At 35.0% G+C, this 23,138-nt stretch overlaps 1 pseudogene; it reads left to right on the top strand.

Moving 5' to 3' along the window:
• Positions 1–5,827: 5,827 nt before the first annotated feature.
• Positions 5,828–18,723, top strand: LOC135322059 (tigger transposable element-derived protein 1-like; annotated as a pseudogene).
• The last annotated feature ends 4,415 nt before the right edge of the window (positions 18,724–23,138 follow it).

Raw genomic sequence — 23,138 nt, 5'->3', positions numbered from 1 at the left:
GGGCTGGAAAAGAGCAGTATGAGCCTGGAACAATCTATGACATTGCACAAGAGGAACTCAAAGAATCATGAAAATATGTCAAAATGACATAAGCAAGTTTGACAGAACTCCCTTTTGGCTATATTTGAAAGTATCTGAACATCAAAGAAAACAATAAAAGGAGTGGATTATGAATCCATTACTGAATAAAATAATAATGCATGAGTGCACAGTGATATATGTAAATAAATGGATAAAATAATGTCTCTTACAGCCTAATACCAGAAAGTGATCAATCATCAATGGACACTAAACCTAGAGGGTAAATGTTTGACCAGGAGCAGGATGTTTCAAAATACATCCCCATAAGCTACTTACTAGTTTCAAAGTAGTGCCAGCATTGAGAAATGTGTGGAATACCACCTGAACGAAGACAGCAGACCTAGCTAGAACCGTTGTCATTGGGACCAACAGCATCATGTGTCAAATAAGATACTCAGAGAAAGGAAGACCCTCATCCCAGTAAACCTAATCACAAAGAGGCATCAGAGAGACCTGAGCTGGAGGTCATTCTACGGAATAACTGGCCCCTTGTCTTTAAAAATATTAGAATGTAAACTGATATAGCCATTATGGAAATCACTGTGGAGGTTCCTGAAAAATTAAAAGTAGAATGGCCATAGAATCCAGCAGTTCCACCTCTGGGATGTATCCAAAGAAAGCAAAAACACTGATTTGAAACCATATGAATATACAGAAAAAATGATAAAGTGAATGGACCCAAATGGAATAATTCTTGAATCTTAAAAAGGTTATATAAAGGATATTTAAGACTTCCTGATACAGTTCTAGCAACTTTACTATAAATTTGTAATTATTTCAAAATATAACCTACTACAAAAATAATAATTTGATACAGTCTCAGATCCCCTTTCTTTCCCCACCCCACAGAGTCAGGAGGGTGCATTCCCCACCCCCTGCCTCCTTACATACATACAGTGTTGATAGGGTACTTGAGATTTAGTCTCTTTCCTAGATAAAACAAGGCATCCTCAGACTGGGAAACATAGGATCTACTTTATCCTGAGTGCCATACTGTCAATCCAGAAATGACAAGATTTTACATGATAAAAGTTGAGTCTCTATGGTCATCTCTTCCCTACCAGCCCCTGTCTTCACTTTGCTGTTAAAATAGTAGTATCCAGGTGGCAGCGTGAATCTTGTCATTCTTCACCAGAAGCGAAATAGCGAAGTAAGAACTTGGCTAGCATAGCGTCTTTGCCATAACCCCAAGATTTTTGTCTGAATTTGAGCACTGTAAGGATAGATAAGCTTTTCACCACCTCATTCCATCTCAGTAGTAACTGCATTCTTACAATTTCTCAGGCCAAAACCTTCCGCAACATCCTTGACTTCTCTTTTCTTTCTCTGCTGCACATCTAATCCATCAGTAATTCTTTGAGTTTCAGGTTTTATAATTATCCTCTTGAACTGCATCATTTTTTCCCTACTTATTTCTTGCTTCATTGAAGATTTTGCAAAAAATCTCTCTCTTTAGCTTAATGCTTACCTGTCCTTTCTATTAAAATTCTAACTCATTTTTACTTCCAAAAGATGGACTTATTCTGTTCTTTTTCCCTTAGTAATTTTTACTTTATAAAATATAATGTAAGGTATCTGTAATGTATGTTATTTCTTATGTGTAGAGTCTGTCTGTCCCTCCCAATTTAAGCGCCAAAGAGACAGGGATTTCTGATTTCTCTGGTAACTGATGTGTCCAAGTACATAGAATAATTCTGTCCACATAGTACTTTCTTAGTAAGTACTTGTGGGATAAATGCTTCTTTCTTGACTGCACAATTCTCATTTAAGTGACATCTATTTCATTGGACTGTAAACCATTGGATTTACTGAAAAACAAGGTTTTAGAAAATTTTTATAGCTAAAATAACCTTTTAAGTTTTAAAGTATAGCTACTATTTATTTAGCATTTTTATATTTGCTAATGTTTGTGCCAAGTACTTCATATTTAATTAATTCTCAAAACAGCTTTATGTTCTGACAATTTTACATATCAAACAAATCTAGACTCAAGAGGTTAAACAACTCACCCAAGGACATAAAGCCAATAAGTGGAAAAACCAGAAAATCATAAACGTGAAGCTAAATTAATTGTCTTAAAGTGAGCACACTTATAGAAGCACAACCTGGGACAAGAGAAAGAATCTGACAAGAAACCCCTGTGATCCCCTGTGTGTTTTGCAGTCTCTACTCCTTTTCTCCATTTTAAAGAGAAACACTAGCTTCTAACACCATACGATACTTTTTTGCTAATTTCGAAGTTTATAGAAATGTAATCATATTGTGTATTATTTTATGGCTTGATTTATTTCAATTAGCACTGTGCTTTTATCACTATCATTTTACTGTATGGATGTACCACAGGTTTTGGGGGTTTTTTTGTTTGCTTGTTTGTTTGTTTTACCCCTTCCCCCTAGTGAAGGACATCTTAGGTGCTTCCTGATTTTGGAAATTATGAATAGCACTATAAATATCTGCATGTGGCTTTTCATGTGGACATAAATTTTCAAATCATCAGGTGAATATCTGGGAGCATAATGCTGGATCAAACTGTTTAGCTTTTTAAGAAATTGCTAAACTGTCTTCCTAAGTGACTTCCGTTTTGTATTTCTACCTCTAATGAGTGTGAGTTCTGCTTGTTCCGCATCACCTGCATTTGCTATTGTTAGTTTTGGATTTTACTCATTCCGATCTCTAGCTATCTCAATTTGCATTTTTCTAAAGACAAATGATGTTGAGTATCTTTTTATTATGCTTATTTGTCATCTGTATCTCTTCTTTGGTGAGGTGTCTGTTCATTCATATCATTTGCCTGTCTTTTAACTGGCCTGGTGAATTCTCTTTTGGAATGTTATTCATTATTGACTCAATTTTTTTAATAGATACTAAATTTCTTATTAGATTATCCATTGAATTTTGTGTGAACTCTGATAGTTGTGTCTTTTAAGAAATTGCTACATTGTATCTAATTTATGAAATTTTGGGGCATAGATTTGTTCATAGTATTATTATATTACTATTTAAATGTCTGTAGGATTAACTTAATATCTACAGGTTACTCTTTCATTTCTAATATTTGTAATTTGGGCATCCTCTCTTTTAATTCTGGATTAGCCTGGCTAGAGGTTTACCAATTTTAGATATTTTTAAAGAAGCAGCTTTAGATTTCATTGAATTGCTCTTTGTTTTCCAATTTCATTGATATCTAATATGATTTTTATTACTCCTTTTCTTCTGTTTGCTTTAAACTTCGATTACTCTTATTTTCCTCGACTCCTAAGAAGCTTAAGCTATTGAATTTAGATCTTTCTTCTCTTCTAACGTATGCATTAAATGCTGTTAATTTATCAGTAAAACATCATCCATTGCATCAACAAATTTTAGAAACACTTTAATTGATCTTGAGACTTCTTTTTTGGCTAATGGATTATTTAAGTGTGTATTGTTTAATTTCTGTATATGTGGGATTTTCAGCTCTCTGTTATTGATTTTTAGTTTAACTTCACATGATTTTTATTTTTTAATTTGATAATGTATTTTATGGCCTGAAGTAATCTGTCTCAGTGAATGTTCCATGTTGGGTTGAGGAGAATATGGATCTGGCTGAGGTAGAATGGAGTTTTCTATAAATTAGGTCAAATAGATCAGTAGTTTAATTCAGGTCAATTATGTCCTTACTTACCTTCTGCCTGAATAATTCATCAATTCAAAAGAAGTGTGTTGTCTACAATTGTAGTAGTATCTTAGTTTATTTTTCTTTGAATGTCTATCAGTTTTTTCCTCATGTATATTGGCATTCTATTTTTATGTGTGTACACACCAAGGACCGTTTTGTCTTCCTGGAGAATTGGCCCCTTTGTCATTATGTAATGCCACTTGTTACTCCTGATAATATCCTTTATTCTAAAATCTGCTTTGTCTGAAATTAACATAGCTACCCCAGCTTTGTCTATGTTAGTTATCATTGTATATTTTTCTCCATCCCATTTCATTTCCCCTATCTGAATCTATAATTAAAGCGGATTTCTTGCATACAGTGGATAGTTTGGGTCTTTTTAAAAACCCATTCTAACAGTATCTGCCTTTTATTTGGTGTATTTAGACTATTCCCATTTGAAGTGATTATTTATATGGTAGGATTAACATGTACTATGTTTCTAATTGTTTTTTGTTCATTGCACTTATTCTTTATTTCTTCTTCTACTCATTTTCTTTCTTTCTTTTAGTTTGAGACTTTATATGACTCCAATTTATCTCCTCCCAGAGCAATTGTATTTTGAAAAACAAAGTTAATGATTGCTCCAAAGTTTGCAGTATACATTTACAACTACTCCAGCTCAAAGTAGTGGCTTAGAATCTCAGTTTACATAGCATCTTCAGCAAAGAACATTAAATTTGCAGAGAAATGACTGGCTAATGGACAGTAGTTTTAGGCTTCCAAGAGTGACAAACTGTGGGACGATAAATACACAGAAAGAAACTAATGCAGCACGTTTATCTGTACATTCCTCTGGCGCTGTCTATGGGTTGATAAGAGTCTGTTCCCAGTAAGAGGAGAATTTGCATCCTGCTTTTAGACTGGGAAGGGGAAGGTAGACATTTTCCTGTATTTGCTGTTTCTTAATTGCCTTAAACTCAAAATAAATTTTTATGTCAGAGAGGTTTATTTTAGGTGAGATAATATGATTTCCTTTAATTCCTTCTTTGATGATCTTTCTTTCTTTATGCAGATGCAATAAACCTGTATCATTTTCCTTCTCCCTAAAGAAACTTCTTTTAACATTTCTTGCAGGGCATGTTTGCTAGTGACAAATTTCTTCAGTTGTTCTTTGTCTAAGCAAATTTTTATTTCTTCTTTGCATGTGAAAGATGGTTTGGTTAGGTACAGAATTCTAGTTTGGTGAATTCTTTTTTCAACACTCTAAATACTTCACTCTACTCTCTTCTTCCATGCTTTCTGTTAAGAAATCCAACATAAGTATTATCCTTTTTCCCAGTAGGTAAGATGCTGTGACATACCAGATTTTTTTCATAATTTTCTCTTTATCTTTGGTTTTGTGCAATTTGAATATGGTATGCTTAGTTTGATTATTTTTGGTCTTGTTTTAGGGGGTAGTATTTATTTTGCTTGGCATTCTCTGAGATTCCTGGATCTCTGCTTTGGGATCTGTCAGTTTTAGAATTTTCTCAATCATTATTACTTCAAATAGTTCTGCTCTACCCTCACTTTATCCTGTACCTGGTAATCCAATGATACATGCTAAAACTTGAAATCGTCCCATGGTTTTTGGATGTTCTTTTTTTTTTTGGCTTTTGTTTTAGAATTTTCTAATAACCTGCCTTTAAGCTCATCAATTCTTCCCTCTGCCATGTTAAGTCTAATAATGAGCCCATCAAGGCAGCCTTCATTTCTCTGTCAATGTTTCTGATTCGTAGCATTTCCTTTTGATTCTTTCTTAGAATCAGAAAAGAATTTCTATCTTTCTGTTTACATTGTCCATCTGTTTTTGCATGCTGTCTACTTTTACCATTAGATCCCTTAACATATTAATTGTAATTGCTTTAAATTCTCTATCTGAATATTGCAACATTTCTGCTGTACCTTAATCGGTTTTGATGGTTGCTTTCTCTTGTCAGACTTTTTATCTTGCCTTCTGTTATGCCTTATACTTTTTAGTAGGAGTCAGGCATGCTGTACTGGGTGATAGGAGTGGAGGTAAATGGCCCTTCAGTGTGAGGATTTATGTTAACTTGACTGTGGGCTGGGATGTCTCTGGCTGCTGTAGGCACCAGGGGCTTCAGGTTCCCTGGTGTCCCTGCGCTTTGGGCTTCCATCAGTACTTCCTGGAAAATGCTGTGTCTTGTAGGTCTTTCAGCTGGAACCTGCGGTGATCGGCCCGGAGTCTGGCTGGTGTGGCAGTAAGACGTGGGGAACGGGGAGCACGCTGTAATTTCTTTTATTAAATCTCAGACGTTAGAGGGCCTGTACCTCAGGGTTGTTACTTTCACAAGTATTTTGCTAATGCTGTGGCTTTTTTCTCTCAGCCTCCTGTGCCATCCTGTGTTCCACCATTCTAAATCCATTTCCTTGATGTACACATCACCTATTACTGTGGGGAGGGTCCAGGGGGCTGGAATGGGAGAGGGCTCTGCCTGCTCAGATAAGATTCTTAGGAAATGTTTTCTTCTGTAGAGTAAGCCTTTGTTGTGGAAATGCTCTGGCTATGACTCACCTCCTGAGAAAAATCTCCGAGTCACTACTCTGGGCACCAGGTAGGGCAGTAGCCTCTGGTCTTATTGGCTTACCTCTCCAGGTGTGAGACACGTGCTCTATGAGTGACTTGGGGTGAGGGCTCTTGGGGCCCAAGAGTTGCCAAAAAACCAGCCTTTGTGCCCTGAAAAATGAATTCAGGCTCAGAGACAGAGTTTTGGGAATATCAGAAAAGATAAGCTTTATCGCTGTGCCAGGCAATGGGGAGCCACAGCAGGCTCACGCCTTAGACACTGTGATGGCCTGCTCTTCCTGGCGAGATAAGACAACCCTTGATTGGGAGCTGAGGGAAGGTGAGGCCCAGCTCTCATGCCCATGCGCCTCCTGCAGGGGAGCTTAAGTCACGTTGAGCTGGGGCAAGGGGAGTAAAACTGAGTCACTGGTTAAATGCCAGAGATTCATGATGTTCTTACCATGCTAGAGTTTCTTGAACAAAGTATCCTTCATTTGTTTTGTGCCCTTAGCACAAATCTCAGAGTCTTGAAATAATATTTAAAAATAATGTCCACCAGTTTTCTTGTTTTACTGTGGAGTGGTTCCAAGGAACTTCTCACACTGCAGTCTTAGAAGCAGACCTCCTAAGTGTATTGTCATACTATTCATATTGAACAAAGTGTGCTTTACTGTAGGTGGAAGATTTGTGCTAACATGATATAGAAAGATGAACACTTGCCTTAAAGCCACACACACTTGGATTTGATATACAACGCTGCTGTTTACCACCTGAGCAGCCTGGGGAAAATTACTTTATTAGGCACAACTTTGCAAAACTAGCACAGAGATTTTAAAAAGATTTGGTCTAATAGTGCCATTTTTAAATGCTTGAATTATTGGCACCTAAATATTCTTATTTTCCATTTAAATCTTTCATAGCTTTTAAATGAAATAAAATTACGAACAAAATAATACAAAATACTGCACTCCATGCTTACTTTCTTGCAAACTCACTGATACACAGATTCTTCAAAATGAGGAATTGCTTACTAATAAAATAGCACACGCTCACACAGCAGATCTTTTCCTGGAATGTGTATTCAAAGAGAGAGTTGAGGGGAGGGAAGAAATGAAGCAGAATGGTACATGATTACATATTTCCAGAACACTATTTCCCCAAACCTTTCTGTGCCTAATAATTGTCTAGGGAGCTTGTTAAATAGCAGATTCTTTTATCCAATCACCAGAAATGTTGACGTAGTACATCTAGGATGGGTCTCTGCAACTTGAATTTTTAATAAGCATCTCAAGTGATTTTGATCAGGTCCTATAGGTAACATATTTTGAGAAGTCTAGAAACATTAGGATTTTACTCACAGTGACTAAAAACCAGACAGGATACTGAGAAGAAGTCTAAGGTATTTCATACAAGAGTTGAAAATAGGACACTATTGTCAGGTCATGATGGTTCAGTAATGCCACACCAAAAATATTTTTAGTGCCTAAAATTTCTGCCATATGCCTCTTTTTTAATGACTCTACTCCACTCTGAACTTAGAAGTTATAATAAATAGGGCTTTATTTGCTTAGAAATAGTAGAAAAGTGGTAGATGGAAAGGGGTGTAGAACAGTTCTGCATTCAGTTTTAACATCCTATAGAAAAAGGAACAAAGGCAAATGAAATAAATTACAGTTCAAGGTTAGGTAGTTTTTTAAAAACTCAGATATACTCTGTGCAGGATACAGATGCATAATAAAGTTTATTAAAGTAGTTCTGACCTTAAAATGTATCATTTTGAAAAACATTTTTAATGATAGTTTATTAAAATAATATTCTAATTGATATACTTTCTTTTTGGAATTTTAAAGTTTAATGTGACATATTAACCTGCATTTTAGTATCAATGATTATAAAACACTCCACTTGAAGCATTTTATTATTTTATTATGTGCTATTTTACAAGATAATTTCTTGCATCCTCTGATATTTAAAGCACCATAACTACAAAATGGATCTACTCTAAAATTTATTAAAAAGTGTAACATCTATTGCCTTTGATGTCCTTGGTTTACAGTAGTGTCTCTGATGACAGAAATGAGAAATTACATGGTAGTTTGATGTTTAGTGGAATGTATATGTCTGCAGATTTTAATTTTCCCACTGACAAATCTCCAAAGAATTGGAATGAAAAGATATGTTGAACCAGATAATTTCCAAATTGTAGATTCTCTCTTAGGGTAAGAAAAAAAATTGCACGCACACACATATACATGTTAACATATGTGCACACAAATGCATAAACACACAAACACAACATGCAATCATAGTTAATGGAACGTTTTGCAAGTCTTATGTTTTATTTTATTTTCAAAGGGTAACCCATTACAGTTTAAACAACTCAAAATTCTTATTGTTTTTGGTTGGATGTCAAATGAAGACAATTTGGAAGACATGAAAACTGAGCTGCGGATTAAACAAGAGGCAAGATACAAAAGAGACCTATAATATCAGGATGCTTTCCATCCCTTAGAGTCCAAGAGGGAAAAAGCAGTGTGTCTTTCCAAGAATAGAGAGCATGAAAAACCTCCTTGTTCTTGATACTGATTCCTAACTTTTGCTGCTTCTGCTGTTGATAAAAAAAAATTGCTAATAAAAGCTACTAAAATTTTAATTTAAATTTCTACTTGCAAAACATTCCTATTTTGTTTTTTTCTTTTGAATTAACTCTCCTTGTGGATCACACACACACACACACACGCACACACAGAGCCCATATCCACAGTTGTTTAGTTTGTACTCATTCTACAGATGTCAGAACATTTCTCTTTAGAAAACTTCTATTTCCTGTCTAAAACTGGGTTAAATCATTAGTGGGGGCTCCAGTAGCACTATTCAGACTCCGTATGTGCCTTCTGTTTGTGTGTCTTCTCTTCTAGTTCATTAGCAATTTGGTACCAGAGGTTGTAGTAAATTGCCTGGCATATCAGAGATGCTCAGCATTTTGTATGCATCTTAATTTAACTCCATACAATACCTAAGATCCCTATGTTTTATTTACCAGTGATCACAGAAGCTAAGCCATTTACCCGAAATCACTCAACCAGTACATAGTGGTGGAAGGTCCCCAAAACAGACATGGCGATTCTAAATGATGTGTTATTTACCAATAGAAAAAGAGGCTTGTCTCCTGTCCAGACATGAGTCTGTCCCCTGATATCTCATTAGACTAACACTACATACACACTAAAATGCTGATCTCTGGGGTTCCAGTTCCCAGAAGTTTTCAATCCATTCCCTTTCATTGATTGAGGATTAATTGATTTTTAATGTCATGTATCCTCTATGAGAACTAGCTGGTTTGTTTTTAAATTTTATGGAGTTTTGCTTTGGACATGCAGGTTAGCAGGACTGAGGTCATCCTATTCCTAAATTCCTGAAACACTGGCATCATTGATTGATACAACATCATCCCTCTTTGTTTATGTATTCCCTTTATTTCCCCCCATTTCTTTTCCTTCTGCTTCCTCATAAGCAATCATCTCAATTACTTGATATATTCGTGTTGTTATAAATGTGTATATTGTTTTATGTTAATATTTTATATATAAATAAAGTGTTCTATAGTATAGGTCTCATATATTGCTTACTTTTTTTCACTCACCAAAATGTGTTTAATATCTATCCATTTAGGTCATATACACCATTTTTTTCCCTTCCAGTTGTATAGCACTCCATGACATGATTCCACCAGGTTTTAGAGATCCTTTTATTCACAGTTACGATTCATCATTGCTTGTGACACAAGCAGATTGCTTCTGATTCCCTTTTGTGGACAATTTTCCTGCAGTTAACATCATTAAACATTTATTTGTTGAGGACATATTCCCAGAGGCAAACTTTTAGATCCTAGGTATGCACACACTAAATTTTACTAGGTAGCAGCCAGGTTCCTGTTGAGAAAGTCTACGGCATTGTATAATCCCCCAAACAGAATAAAAACAATACATGCTGCCATTTTGAAAATAGAACAGTGAGAAACTGGTCCACAGAAACTCAGATACCATGGGCAGAAGTTGCAAAAGCCCCATTACACAGAGAAGGGGGATGCTTGAACCAGCCCTGATTCTGTTTCCTGAAAGAAACACCCATTCCATTGATCTCTTTAGCCTGTTGCTCCGTCTTCTGGGAGAATTTTCCGTATTTATTATCCTACTCAGATAATATTTGATGAAGGCAACATTTGGGGACTCAAGGGTCATTTTTATTCTTGTATAGTGAGCTGTTTTAAATCAATTCTCATGAACTTTTTATACTTGGAGTTGTGATGGTTTCTTTTGTAGTACAGATCTCTTACAGATGTAATTGGGCTTCTATACATTTGATTCCTGTCAGCTCCACATGGAAATATCTATATCTTCAGGGCTTTTCCAGATATCCTTCTTAGATCTGATACATTTCTCTGTTTCCTTGCCCTCATACTTCTGTTCTCTCCCAACTGAGTCGCAGGCAGCTTCAGCCAGTCATGTAGGAGAACAGCCAGGCTCGCTCTGCTTTCCCTGAGTTGTTCTGTCTAACTGGGAAGATCTACTGGATGCCAACAGTTCATTAAAGGGCTTTGTCAATGCTTATAAAAGCCATTCTCTGTAATTTATATTTGCTTGAAAACCAATTAGAATCTGCTTTTGATATCAAAGACCTATTTAATTTTATCTTTTACTCTTTGGGGTGAAGAAGAAGTATCCTTTCCAAACCAGCCTAAAAGGTCCCTAAATTCCTGAACTATATTTCCTTTCTTGTTTCAAAGCAACTAATTATTTTCTGAGCTCAGTTTCTAATAATACTCGCAACATACTGCCTACAGTAAACATCAAATACTTCCAACATTCTTTTCTACAACCTCTTCCCTCGAGATATGTTAATTAAGGTGACAATTTTACCAATTGTGTCAGTAATATAGAACTCTCATCAACATCCTTCCACATCCTTCCAGGCTCTGATAAGTTTCCTTCCTGTCCTTTTCCTGTTCTCTAAACTAATACCAAGTAATTTAGTACAGGCATTAGAGTGGTACTTTCATTCCAGTACCAGTTTTTGTACCAATCAGGATGTCCTTGGTTATGCTAAAAGCAATAAGCTATCATCAGTGAAGCTATGATTATGTTATATATCCATGGTGAAACTGCTGGTGGCTATGCTCTGTATTTTTATTCCACGTCACAGATGGAGAGATTGGCCACAACCATTGTTAATGGTGGTAGCAGAGAAAAAATAATCTAAGGTGTTATGCCAACAACTTAATGTTTGGCCTAGAAGTTACATTTCTCATCTGCTCACAATGTTTTGGCTAGAATGAGTTCCATGGCCCCACTTAATCAGAGGACCCAGAAATGCAATTAATTGAGGGATCCAAAAGGTAGAGAATTATAGGAAAATAGTTGGTGAATAGTCTAGTACAATTTCAAAATAGAGTTTATCTCAGGAATATAAACATAGTTTAGCCATGTAAAAACCTATCAGCTTATCAGTCAGGATGCTGTGTAGAACACAGAGGCCTCTCTGCACTCCAGATATGAAATGTTTCAATTCTGGAAGTTAGAAACTTGCACAGTTATTGAAAAGATTGATGGAGTAAAATTCAGAGAAGTTACCACCAAAAGTCACAGCCAACATTATTAAATCAGATGGTTTTCAAGAATTTGCTGATGACCTAGTGTGACAAATGTAAAGAACTGTTGGGAAGATCTACTTACCTCAAGATGCATTAACAAAATGAGTAATTCTCAAGAATTTCACTTGGAAACTTTCAAACACCATAGGAGCATGTGTCTCTCTGCAACTACTTTCTCAGAATAATGGTTTCTCCTTTTATGCCTTCCAGAGCTCCTGTAAAGTCCTTTCATTGTCAGCTTTTAACCCGTAACAAACTAGATGAAGATGATTCTAGAAAATAATAGATACTAATTTCTCCTTTGTGAGACAGAAGAGATTTTAGAACAGGATGATGGTGATGTCCACAACATACAACTCAGCATGTAAATAAAACTGATTCTATCACTAGATACAGAAAAAGCACTGATAATATCAATATTCATTCATAATGTAAAAGACAAACCCTCAGCCAGTAAGGAGAGAAAGAAACCTCATCGATAAACTCTATTTATCAGAAACCCATAGTCTTAATAGTGAAAAAGTAGAGGCTCTCACATGAAATAAGAAATGAATACCCACATCCATAATAAGAATTCAGCACTTGCCATGAGGGCCTTAAACACAAATACCTTCATGGACCAGTGATCCAATCGAAATGTCTGTGAATGTCAGAGGTTGTTAGCCTAGTTAACATTTTCAGTTGGATGGTTAATGTCCATCTGGCATTTAACATGTGAAAAATAAAACTTGATTTCCCTCTAACCCTGTTTCTCCCACTGCTCTGGTTCTCTGCTGCTGTGTGACAAGCCATGACAATACCTACAGGCGTAAAATGACACTTTATTTACTATTATTATTACTATCATTATAGTCCATGGCTTTATGAGCTGACTGCAATCAACTGAGTGTTTTCACGCTGGAATTTTCAGGTGGTTGCAGAAAAGTGGTGTCTGGGGAGGACACCTTTGAAGGATTCTTCATATGTCTGGCACCTAAGTTGGAATAGTTGAGACATCTCTGAGCTCCTTGCCTTCTCCCTTTGCATGTATCGTCTCTATACGGCATCTTCACATTAGAGAGGTTTCTGTGTATTAGAACCGTGATGACTGGCAACTCCCAGAATAATTGTCCCAAGAGGTTCAGAGGGAAGCTGAAAGACTTCCTATCATCTAACCTTGGAATTTCCAGACATGACTTTCATCACACTTTAATATTCAATCAAGTCACAAAGACTTGTCCAAATTCAAGAGAAAGATACATTTCACCTCTCAAGGGGAGGGATAACAAGAGTTTGCTATATTGAATCCATTTTATCCACAGCCTTTCCCATTTTAATATATAGTGACTCCATATAGCTGAAGATAAACTTTACCATTTCTTTATCATACACTCTTCTTTGAATTAAGTACTTAAACCTATTTGGTCTACCTTTGAAATAGACCCACTCAGACCATGGTCAGCTCTTCTACTATCACCTTGGTCCAAGGAGCCATCATACTTTCCCTGAATTATGATAGCCTAAACATGGATTATTATTATGTAGTCTATTGGCTGCCCAATGGAATTATCCTTCTAAAATTTAATTATCATATGTAACACCTAGACAACTTCTATGGCTTTCCATCTTGCTCATGGAAAAGCCAAAGTCCTTAACTAGCTATAAGATCCTAAATTATTTGGCTACTTGCTAGTTTTCTAAACGTGTGTCTTGCCACTGTTTCCCTTTTCTTTACCCACACGTGCATCTTTGCATCTTCTAAGACACATCAATCCATTTCCAACTTAGAGCCTTTGTACTCACTGTTTTCTTTATCCAACGGTCTTGTCCCAGATGCCCTTGCACCTTCCAGCTCTCTGTCTCTTCTTTTATTATACGTAAATCTTCTTTACTTAATTACTGGAACAAAGTCTAGCACATACTGAACATTGCATGTGTGGTTGTTGAAAATTCCTTACTCTGAATAAAAACATCATTTTTGAATGTTTAAAAAATATAATTAATTCACCCATAAAATGTTTTTCAAAGACATATTTGCTGAGTAGATTGATATGGCTAAGACTGTCCTCTTTGCCATACTAAGCCTTTAAAATCTTGTGTTTCTTTTAATTATTTTACTAGGAAATACTTGATTTTATTTTTGAAACAGTAATTATTTGGGAACATACGTTAAAATTCTTAATTATGAGTTTTAAATGCATTTAAAAATAATATATAGTTTTAGTGCATCACTATCAGGAAATTCAGACCTTACAGATGCATCCTTTTTTCAATTATTTAATATAGTAGTATATAGTTAAGTATATGTTTTATGGGCACTTGAGCAGCTGTATTTTTAAAATATATAACTCAGTATAGGATACAAATATCACTTCAGTTATACTTTTAAAATCATGGCCATCATAATATTACATGATTGAATTTCACAATTTTAAGTTAGCTGATTGTATTATAATTATAATTGGCAATTTCATTTACATTTCTTAAAAGTTTGCTTTATGTAATTATTCATATATGAGTAATCAGTTTGTGGTTTGTACTTTCTTCAATACAATAACAATAAAAAATAGTCCGTTCCACTTTGTTCTATATTAATATCATACTCACATTTTATTTGTCTCAGAATGATAATTTTCTTTGCTTAACATACTTAGAAAATGAAAGCATATAAACATTTCCTTAATATTTATCATCTTTTCTAATAGAATTAATATGAGTTTAATGCACAACTTTCATAACATGCAGAAATAAGCAGAGGGAAAGAAAGGAATTGTCCATAATCACAGCACATGTTAATGTAAAATATTAAATTTTAGTGTATTTCCATCTGAAAATATATGCACATGTCTGTACACATGTGTCTGTGTGTAATATATGATTAAAGAAAATTAGAATATGCATTTGACAGTTTCTATTATGTATTTTCATTTTATGTATTTTTAGTATGTGAAAATTTATGTGAAGAATGCATACTATTACATTATATTACTAAGTTCTCTGATTTCTCTCACCTATTCTTTTAGTATTGGACACTGTGCCTTGTTGCACAGTTTTACTACCATAAATAATGCTGTAAATAAACACTCTTATGCATAATTAATTGTGCACATCTCTGATTATTTCTTTAGGGTATATTCCTAAAATGGAATAATTGGGTCAGAGTATGAGTATTTTGATGATTTGGATTAATGTTGCCAAGTTGCCCCCCAGGAAGTTTCCATACATTTGTATTCCCATAAGCAGCATATTAGAATACTTATTTGCATTTCTTTAATTATAAGTCATGTTGAGTATTTTAATGTGTTCATTAACCATTTATAGTTCTGAGTTTGTTTGCATGGGTAGAGTTGCACCAACTGGTAATTTTCTCATTGTTTATTTTCTTTTATATTGAGTTAAGAATTTAATTTTCTGAGTGCAATATGTAGCAAATTGTTTTCCAGTTTGCCATTTGACTGTTGATATTATTTATATTCTTAAGCTATACATAATTTGTAATGCATATGTACTCAAACTTTCCCATGTTTTCTTCTTTTATTTTAACTTTCTTTAATTATGAGATTGTATATTTGCCTATATTTTCTTCTTGTTAATTTCCATTTTTATTATTTTTATTTCACCAAATTAACTTATATTTTATTTTGTTTTAATTTTCTCTGTATCCTACTATTTATGAATTATAATACTATATTTATGAAATTTATGGAGACATCAAGGGTTTTGATATGGATCCTTACCAGTGTGGTATCTTCGCACATTTATGGTTTTGTCTGTATCAGGGAATAAGGTCAAAGTATAACTTTCATAGTTAATTCAACAAACACTTAAATGTCTGCCTCCATTTTTGTCCAGGAGCTGTTTGTTAGAAGTTAGACTGAGTATTATAACCATTTTTAAACTATTACCATTTTCTCAAAAAGCTACTGATGTTTCTTGGCAGAGAAGGATTGAGTCTGACAAACAATGAGCATGGGAAACATCTCTGATATAGAAGAAAATACTTTCAATAAATGACGTGCAGAATTCTGTGATTTTACTCCATTGGTAGTATTTCCCATAATGTTTTAGTGTCTAAATAAAATTGTATTTCTTCCTCCTTAGCAATTTTATGTCAACCAACAGCTTGCTTCAACATTTTTTTTATACTCTGTGGTCTTTAAGCATGACCAGTACTTAGCAGTGGGTTTGGTTCACTGTAATAATGCAAAATGCTGTTGATTAATAAAACTAGGGTGAGTTTAAGATGAGAGACACAATCATAGCTAAATGGCCTTATTTTATGTTAAACTTAAAAAAGACTTTGAAAGCCTGACTAATGAAAACTTCCATACTTTTAATCCATCATTTTCATTGTTTTACCAAGGTCTATGAATTGCCTAGTATTAGCAATTAATTCCCACATAAAATGTTATTTTTCCTTCAGAAGACATCCACATATTTACATATTTATAGCAGACTGATGATCATCTATCCACGCCAGTGAGAAAAAAGTTAAGCAGGACGTACTAAACTACATCTTACCCCATCTCTTACGATTTTCCTGATACTCTGATATTCCCACTAAATTCAAACTCTCTTTTAAATTTGAGCTTCCGGTTTCTCCCTGATTCGTGTACACACATACTCTGTTTTATTCTGCTTCTCTTTATTGCACTTCATAGATATTTTGGTTTTTTACGGATTGGAGGTTCGTGGAACCCTGTGTTGAGCAAGTCCTTGGGTGCCATTTTTCCAACATTTGCTCACTTCGTGTCTCTGTGTCACACTGTGGTAATTCTCACAATACTTCAAACTGTTCATTATTATTATATTTGTTATGATGATCTGTGATCAGTGATCTCTGATGTTACCATTGGAACTTTTCCGGCACTGTGAACCACACTCATGTAACATGGTGAACTTAATAGATAAATGTGTGTGTTCTGACTGCCCCACCAACCAGCTGTTTCCTTATCTCTCTCCCGCTCCTCAGGTCCCCTGTCCCCTGAGACACAACAATATTGACATTAGGCCAATTAATAACCCTATAACGGCCAGTAAATGTTGAAAGTGAAAGGAAGAGTCACATATCTCTCACTTTAAATCAAAAGCCAGAGATGGTTAAGCTTAGTGAGAAAGACATGCCAAAAGCTAAGATGGGGAAACTCGGGCTCTTGTGCCAGTTAGCCAGGTTGTGAATGCAAAGGAAAAGTTCTTGAAGGAAATTAAAAGTGCTCCTCCAGTGAACACACGAATGATAAGAAAGCAAAGCAGACTTATTGCCGATATGGAGAAGTTTTTAGTGATCTGGGTAGAAGATCAAACCAGCCACAACATTCCCTTAAGCCAAAGCCTAATCCAGACCAGGGCCCTAACTCTCTTCAATTGTATGAAGGCTGAGAGAGGTGAGGAAGCAGCAGAAGAAAAGTTTGAAGCTAGTGGAGTTTGGGTCATGAGGTTTAAAGCAAGAAGCTGTCTTCATAACATAAAACTGCAAGGCTATCAGCAGCAAATGCTGATGTAAAAGTTGCAGCAAGTTATCCAGATCTAAGATAATTAATGAAGATGGCTACACTAAACAAGAGATTTTCAATGTAAATGAAATGGCCTTCTATTGGAAGAAGATGCCATCTAGGACTCTGACAGCTGGAAAGGAGAAGTCAGTGTCTGGGTTCAAAGCTTCAAAGGGACAGACTGTCTCTCTTGGTCAGGGCTAATGTAGTTGGTGACTTTAAGTTGAATCCAGTGCTCATTTACCATTCCAAAAAATCCTAGGGCCTTTGAGAATTAGGCTCAATCTACTCTGCCTGTACTCTAAAAGTGGAACAACAAAGCCTGAATGACAAAACATCTGTTGACAACACAATTTACTGAATATTTTAAGCCCACTGTTGTGATCTATTGCTCAGAAAGAAAGATTCCTTTCAAAATATCATGGCTCATTGACAAAGCACCTCATTGATAATACACCTCATTGCCAGTGCACCTGGGAGCTCTGATGGAGACACACAATGCAGTTAATGTTGTCATGCCTGCTGCCACAACATTCATTCTGCAACTTGTGGATCAAGGATTAATTTTGACTTTCAAGCCTTTTTATTTGCGAATTACGTTTCATAAGACTATAGCCACCATAGATAGTGATTCCTCTGATGAATTTAGGCAAAGTCAATTGAAAACTTTCTGGAAAAAATTCACCATTCTAGATGTCATAAAGAGCATTTGTGATTCATGGGAAGAAGTCAGAATACCAGTATTAACAGGAATTTGGAAGAAGTTGATTCCAATCCTAATGGACAACTTTAAGGGATTCACAAATTTAGTGGAGGAAGGAACAGCAAATGTGGTGGAGAGAGCAAAAGAACTAGAATCAGAAGTGGATCCTGAAGATGTGACTGAACTGCTGCTATCTCATGATCAAATTTCAACAGATGAGGAGTTTCTCCTTATGGATGCGCATAAAGTGTTTTCTTGCAATGGAAACTGCTCGTGGTGAAGATGGTTTAAATTACAACAAAGGATTTAGACTATTACATCAACTTAGTTGATAATGTAGCAACAGGGTTTGAAAGGATTGACTCCAATTTTGAAAGAAGTTCTACTATGGGTAAAGTGCTATCAAACAATATTGCTTGCTACAGAGAAATCTCTCATGAAAGGAAGAATTGATCAATGTGGCAAACTTAATTGTTGTCTTATTTTGAGACGTTTACATAGCCACCCCAACCTTCAGCAGTCACCACACTGGTCAGTCAAAAGCCATCAACATGAAGGCAAGACCTTCCACCAGCAAAAAGCTTGTGATTCACTGAAGGCTTAGATGATGGTTAGCATTTTTTAGCAATAAAGTATTTTTAATTAAGATATGTACATTGGTTTTTGAGACCTAATGCTATTGCACTTAATAGACTGCAGTGTGGTGTAAACATAGCATGCACTGGGAAAACAGCATTTGTGTGACTAGCTTTATTGCAGCATTCACTTTATTGGGGAGGTTTGGAACTGAACCCACAGTATCTCAGAGGTATGCCTATATTTACATGTTATGAAGCTTACTCTCTGTTCATCATTCTGCTTTCTAATTCTCAGACATCTAATTCTTTATTGTGAGAAGGTATGTATGTTTATGTGGTATGACTCTGAATTTCAATTTCTTTTCTTCCAGGATGCTTGAAACATATTCTTATTACTGTCTCTGTGATAAGCAACACAGTAAAACCATACCATATTTAGGACCTTACTTGGACCAAAGGCATAATGCATTTGATAGTTTATTAGTTGTTTGCTGAGAGCAGAGACTTGAGATAATTATCTATAGGAGGTTAAACACTGATAAAAATGTGAAGGAATAGACCAGAATGTGTGGTCTTGGAGGTTTCCATCAGACATACCTTGCATGTAATCATCTATAGGGCAGAGAATGATATGGAGAAGAAAGAAAAGTGAAACTCCATGAGTTTAAACTTTCTTCATCTTTCAAATGAAGAAGTTGAATGTATGATTCTGGGATAATTTCTGTTTAAGTAGCTTCTTAATTTATAAGTCTGTGACAGAATCAATGATAAACTTCCCTTGACTGCACAGATAGAATTTTTCCACATCTCACTTTAAAGACTGGCCTTGGTGGTCTTTAATTCAAGTGAAAGTTATACTGGAGCCTAGGGCTTTAAATTCTTTGTTCATGTCTTTGCATCTTCAAAACCTAGAACAAAAATAAGATGCATTTTATTTAGTGCAAGTTTAAAATATGGTGTATAATGGCTTATGTTATACTATACAGTTCAAAAGGAAGAATTTTCCTCCTGCACTGGTAAAGCCATCCATATTGTAAATATCCAGTTTTTTTCTCAGCATCTGGTATGTCACAAACTTTTGGGGAGCGATCGAACATTTTCCCATATACAAAATTGCTTTGTGTTAAACTACCATGCTAAAAAGATCATGTAGACAGGGGCTTCTTTTGAGATAGGAGATCTGCAAAATGTCATCAGGGATTCCCTTTTTCATCAAGAGGTATGATTTGGCAGGTAGCTCATTAATTGGTCTTTATAGAAATTATTGTCTTCAAGACAGCCAGCTGATTGTGATGTTTCATTCTCAAATATGATGGGAATGCCACAGCATTTGAAATTACCTGCCAACTCTCAGATAATTCCATGGTCTCTGAAGCTGACATCTAAAGCAGTCTGGACACAAACAGCTATTACTTTATGGAAACAGTACCCAAAAGCTTATCATTGTTTATTTTTAATAACTAGCAGAGATTACAAAAAATTCTACTTGCCTCTTAGGCACATTATAAAAATAAGTTAACTGTAGAAAGGCACATTGTTCTCAGAAGTTAATTAAATTTGGGTTTGTGAAATTATTTTACTGTCTGCATACCACCATATTCCACAATTTTCAAAGTTCTCAAACTTTTATTAATAAGTGCAAGCTTCTTTGAATCAAGTCTTTACTCCTATTTCATAGAATTTGGTCTATGAAACTATAAAAAATTTCACACTTCTGTGAGCATGCCACAAAAAAGTAGATTTTTTATGATGATTATGTTGAAAGTTATTTTTCTGTATGAAACATGATGTTGGAGCTATAGCTTTATAAACTGCAATAAAGTTATCACAGGAGAATATTTATTATCAGTGCTTTTGGTCTTATTTCCTCTTAAGAAATCATTAGATAAGAGAAGAGCTACTAAGATATGCATTTCACCTTTTTAAATGATGTATATTACTGATTTTAACAAGAATCACTTTATTAAGACGGATGCAAATAATCCCATGAGCAATAAAGACTGAATATCCAGCAAAGAAGCCAAATGTTAGAGCTGAAAATAAAGCTAGAAAAATACTTGTTCACCCCCTCATTTTAGAAACAAAGAAATTGAGACCACCATTTTACCACTCTAACTTTGAATAAAGAGGCAATGAAGGGGCATTAAACCTTCTGAAAAGGTATTTTTATATGGTGGTGAATGAAAAGGTTAAGTTTCCATTAAAAGATAAATGCAACAGCAGTTCGAAGACTGAGGACAGGAGCAGTTGCCTTAAAATTTTCAAATGCAGAATGAATAAAATAATGTCCAAGTAAACAGGTCAAATATAAACTAAAAACACATTCTGACCCCCTGAAAAAAAAAATACACATAGTCATATAAAACTGAATTCTCACCCAGTTTCACAAGGTTCACATCCTCCCATTTATGATCCCCTCAATTCATACTTATTAATCTTCCATTATGTGATTGATTGCATTCTGCACAAGAATTCAAACAAAAATTTAATGCTAGTCTAATGGAGCATGCTGTCTTGAAAGTAACTTTATTCCACTATTGCAGACTGATTGATCTGAGTAACAAAGTGATGAAAGGGAGCCAAACAGCCTGAAAAGGGATAAAACATGATAGCAAAACAAAAATATTCCAAGCAGGAGTGTAAGGTCAGCAAAACTATAGATCAGTGGAGCACAACGGAGAACCCAGAAACTATCCAACACGTGAAAATTTTATTTACGACGTGTGTCAGGCTTCCTGTTTAACTTCCCCCTCTGAGTAAACATTCGTTGAATTCTCTTCATTGAATACTTGTTCTTTTCCTAATGATATGTCACACCTCTTGGCATCTGTCAGATTTCTGCATATGTGTGGGTTTATTTCTGGTCTCTTTTCTGTTCCATTCATCAGTTTTTCTGTCTTTATACCTATTATATACTAGGCTACTTACTCTATTTTAAGAGGCAACCTGGTAACTTGGTGATGCACCTCTTTTTTTTTTTTTATCTTTTCCAAGCTATTTTAGTTATATGCTATTTCTTATAAAAATGTACCACTTTGTTAAATATCACAAAGATCTCCATTGGGATATTTCTTAGAGATGTTTTATTGATCACTAGGATATTCTATGATAAGTTTGGGAAAATGATATTGTATAATATTAAGCCTTCTGAACAAGGGGTATTTCTCTATTTTCTTAGGTGTTCTTTAATGCCCTTTATTACAGTTTTTTATTCATTGTAAAAAATTCTTGCATATTAGTTACTAAATTTATTCCCAAATAAAATACAGTTTTATTGCTATTGTAAGTTATGGTATATAGTCTGTTGTTCAAATATTTGTTGCTGATGTTTAGAAATAAAATTGGCTTTTTAAATCATATCCAGCAAGCCTTCTAATCTTCTCAATTATTTATAATAAATTGTCTAGATATCTGTTTGTGTTTCCATGTAGAAAATCATTAATGACAAGTAATGACAGTTTTATTTTCCTCTTTCTCATTCCTACATATTTATTTAATTTTATTTTCTTATTGGGCTATATAAAGCCTCCAGTGCAGAACTGAATAAAAGAGACAATAGAGGCTATTCTTCTCCATTTTAAAGGAAGTACTTCTAACATTTACCCATTTAAGTTATGTCAGTATTTTAGGTTGGGTAGGTAATTCTCATCAAATTAAAACATTTTCTTTTCTTTTTTTTTTTTTTTTTTTCAGTCAAAAGTTAAGATGTTGTCTTCTTTGTGTGAGGAACTATTCTAGGTGCCTGAGATGATATATCAATAAAGAGAACAAGCTAAATTCCCTGTCTTCCTAAAACTTACGTTCCAGAGTGCCTAGTTCACAAATAATTTATGTTTGTTGGTTTGGTTTTGTTTTTCTTGATTATGAATACATATTATATTTTATAAGGACCTTTTTCTGTATCTATTGAGATGGTTGTATTTTTCTCCTTTAATCTCTTAATGGAGTTAATTACATTTAAAAGTATAATATTTAAACGTCCTTGCATAGCTAAGAAAATCCCAGTATGATGAATGTTAGCTTTTTAAAAATGTGGTGAAAATTCGACTTGCTAATACAGTGAGATCAAGAAAAGGACTCCAGTAGACCTGACTGAGTCACAGAAGGCTTTTCTTGCAACCTTTCAAAGCAGGCCCAGATTCCCGTCTACTACATGGTAGTTGTTTCATACTCAGGTGTGTGTGTGTGTGTGTGTGTGTGTGCGTGCGTGTGTGTGTGTACATCTGTGTATAATTGTTGTCGTTTAAAAATGACAAACTCTTGGACTCCCAAGACAATACCGAAGATTTCAGAATTTTCCTGGTTGATTAAAGCCAATATTATTGGCCCAGTCAAGAGTTCTTGAGCTGGGGAAACCTTAAACACACAAGGACCTAACTGATCCTCAAAATAAGACTTGGTGCCACTTCTCCAGCTGGCCAATCCCTTCTCTGCATTTTCTACCTCTACTTT

Source organism: Camelus dromedarius, chromosome 1 (assembly GCF_036321535.1).
Source record: "Camelus dromedarius isolate mCamDro1 chromosome 1, mCamDro1.pat, whole genome shotgun sequence".
NCBI classification, from domain to species: Eukaryota; Metazoa; Chordata; class Mammalia; order Artiodactyla; family Camelidae; genus Camelus; species Camelus dromedarius.
Note: the sequence above shows the minus strand (reverse complement) of the source record. Positions and strands in the feature narration are given on the sequence as shown.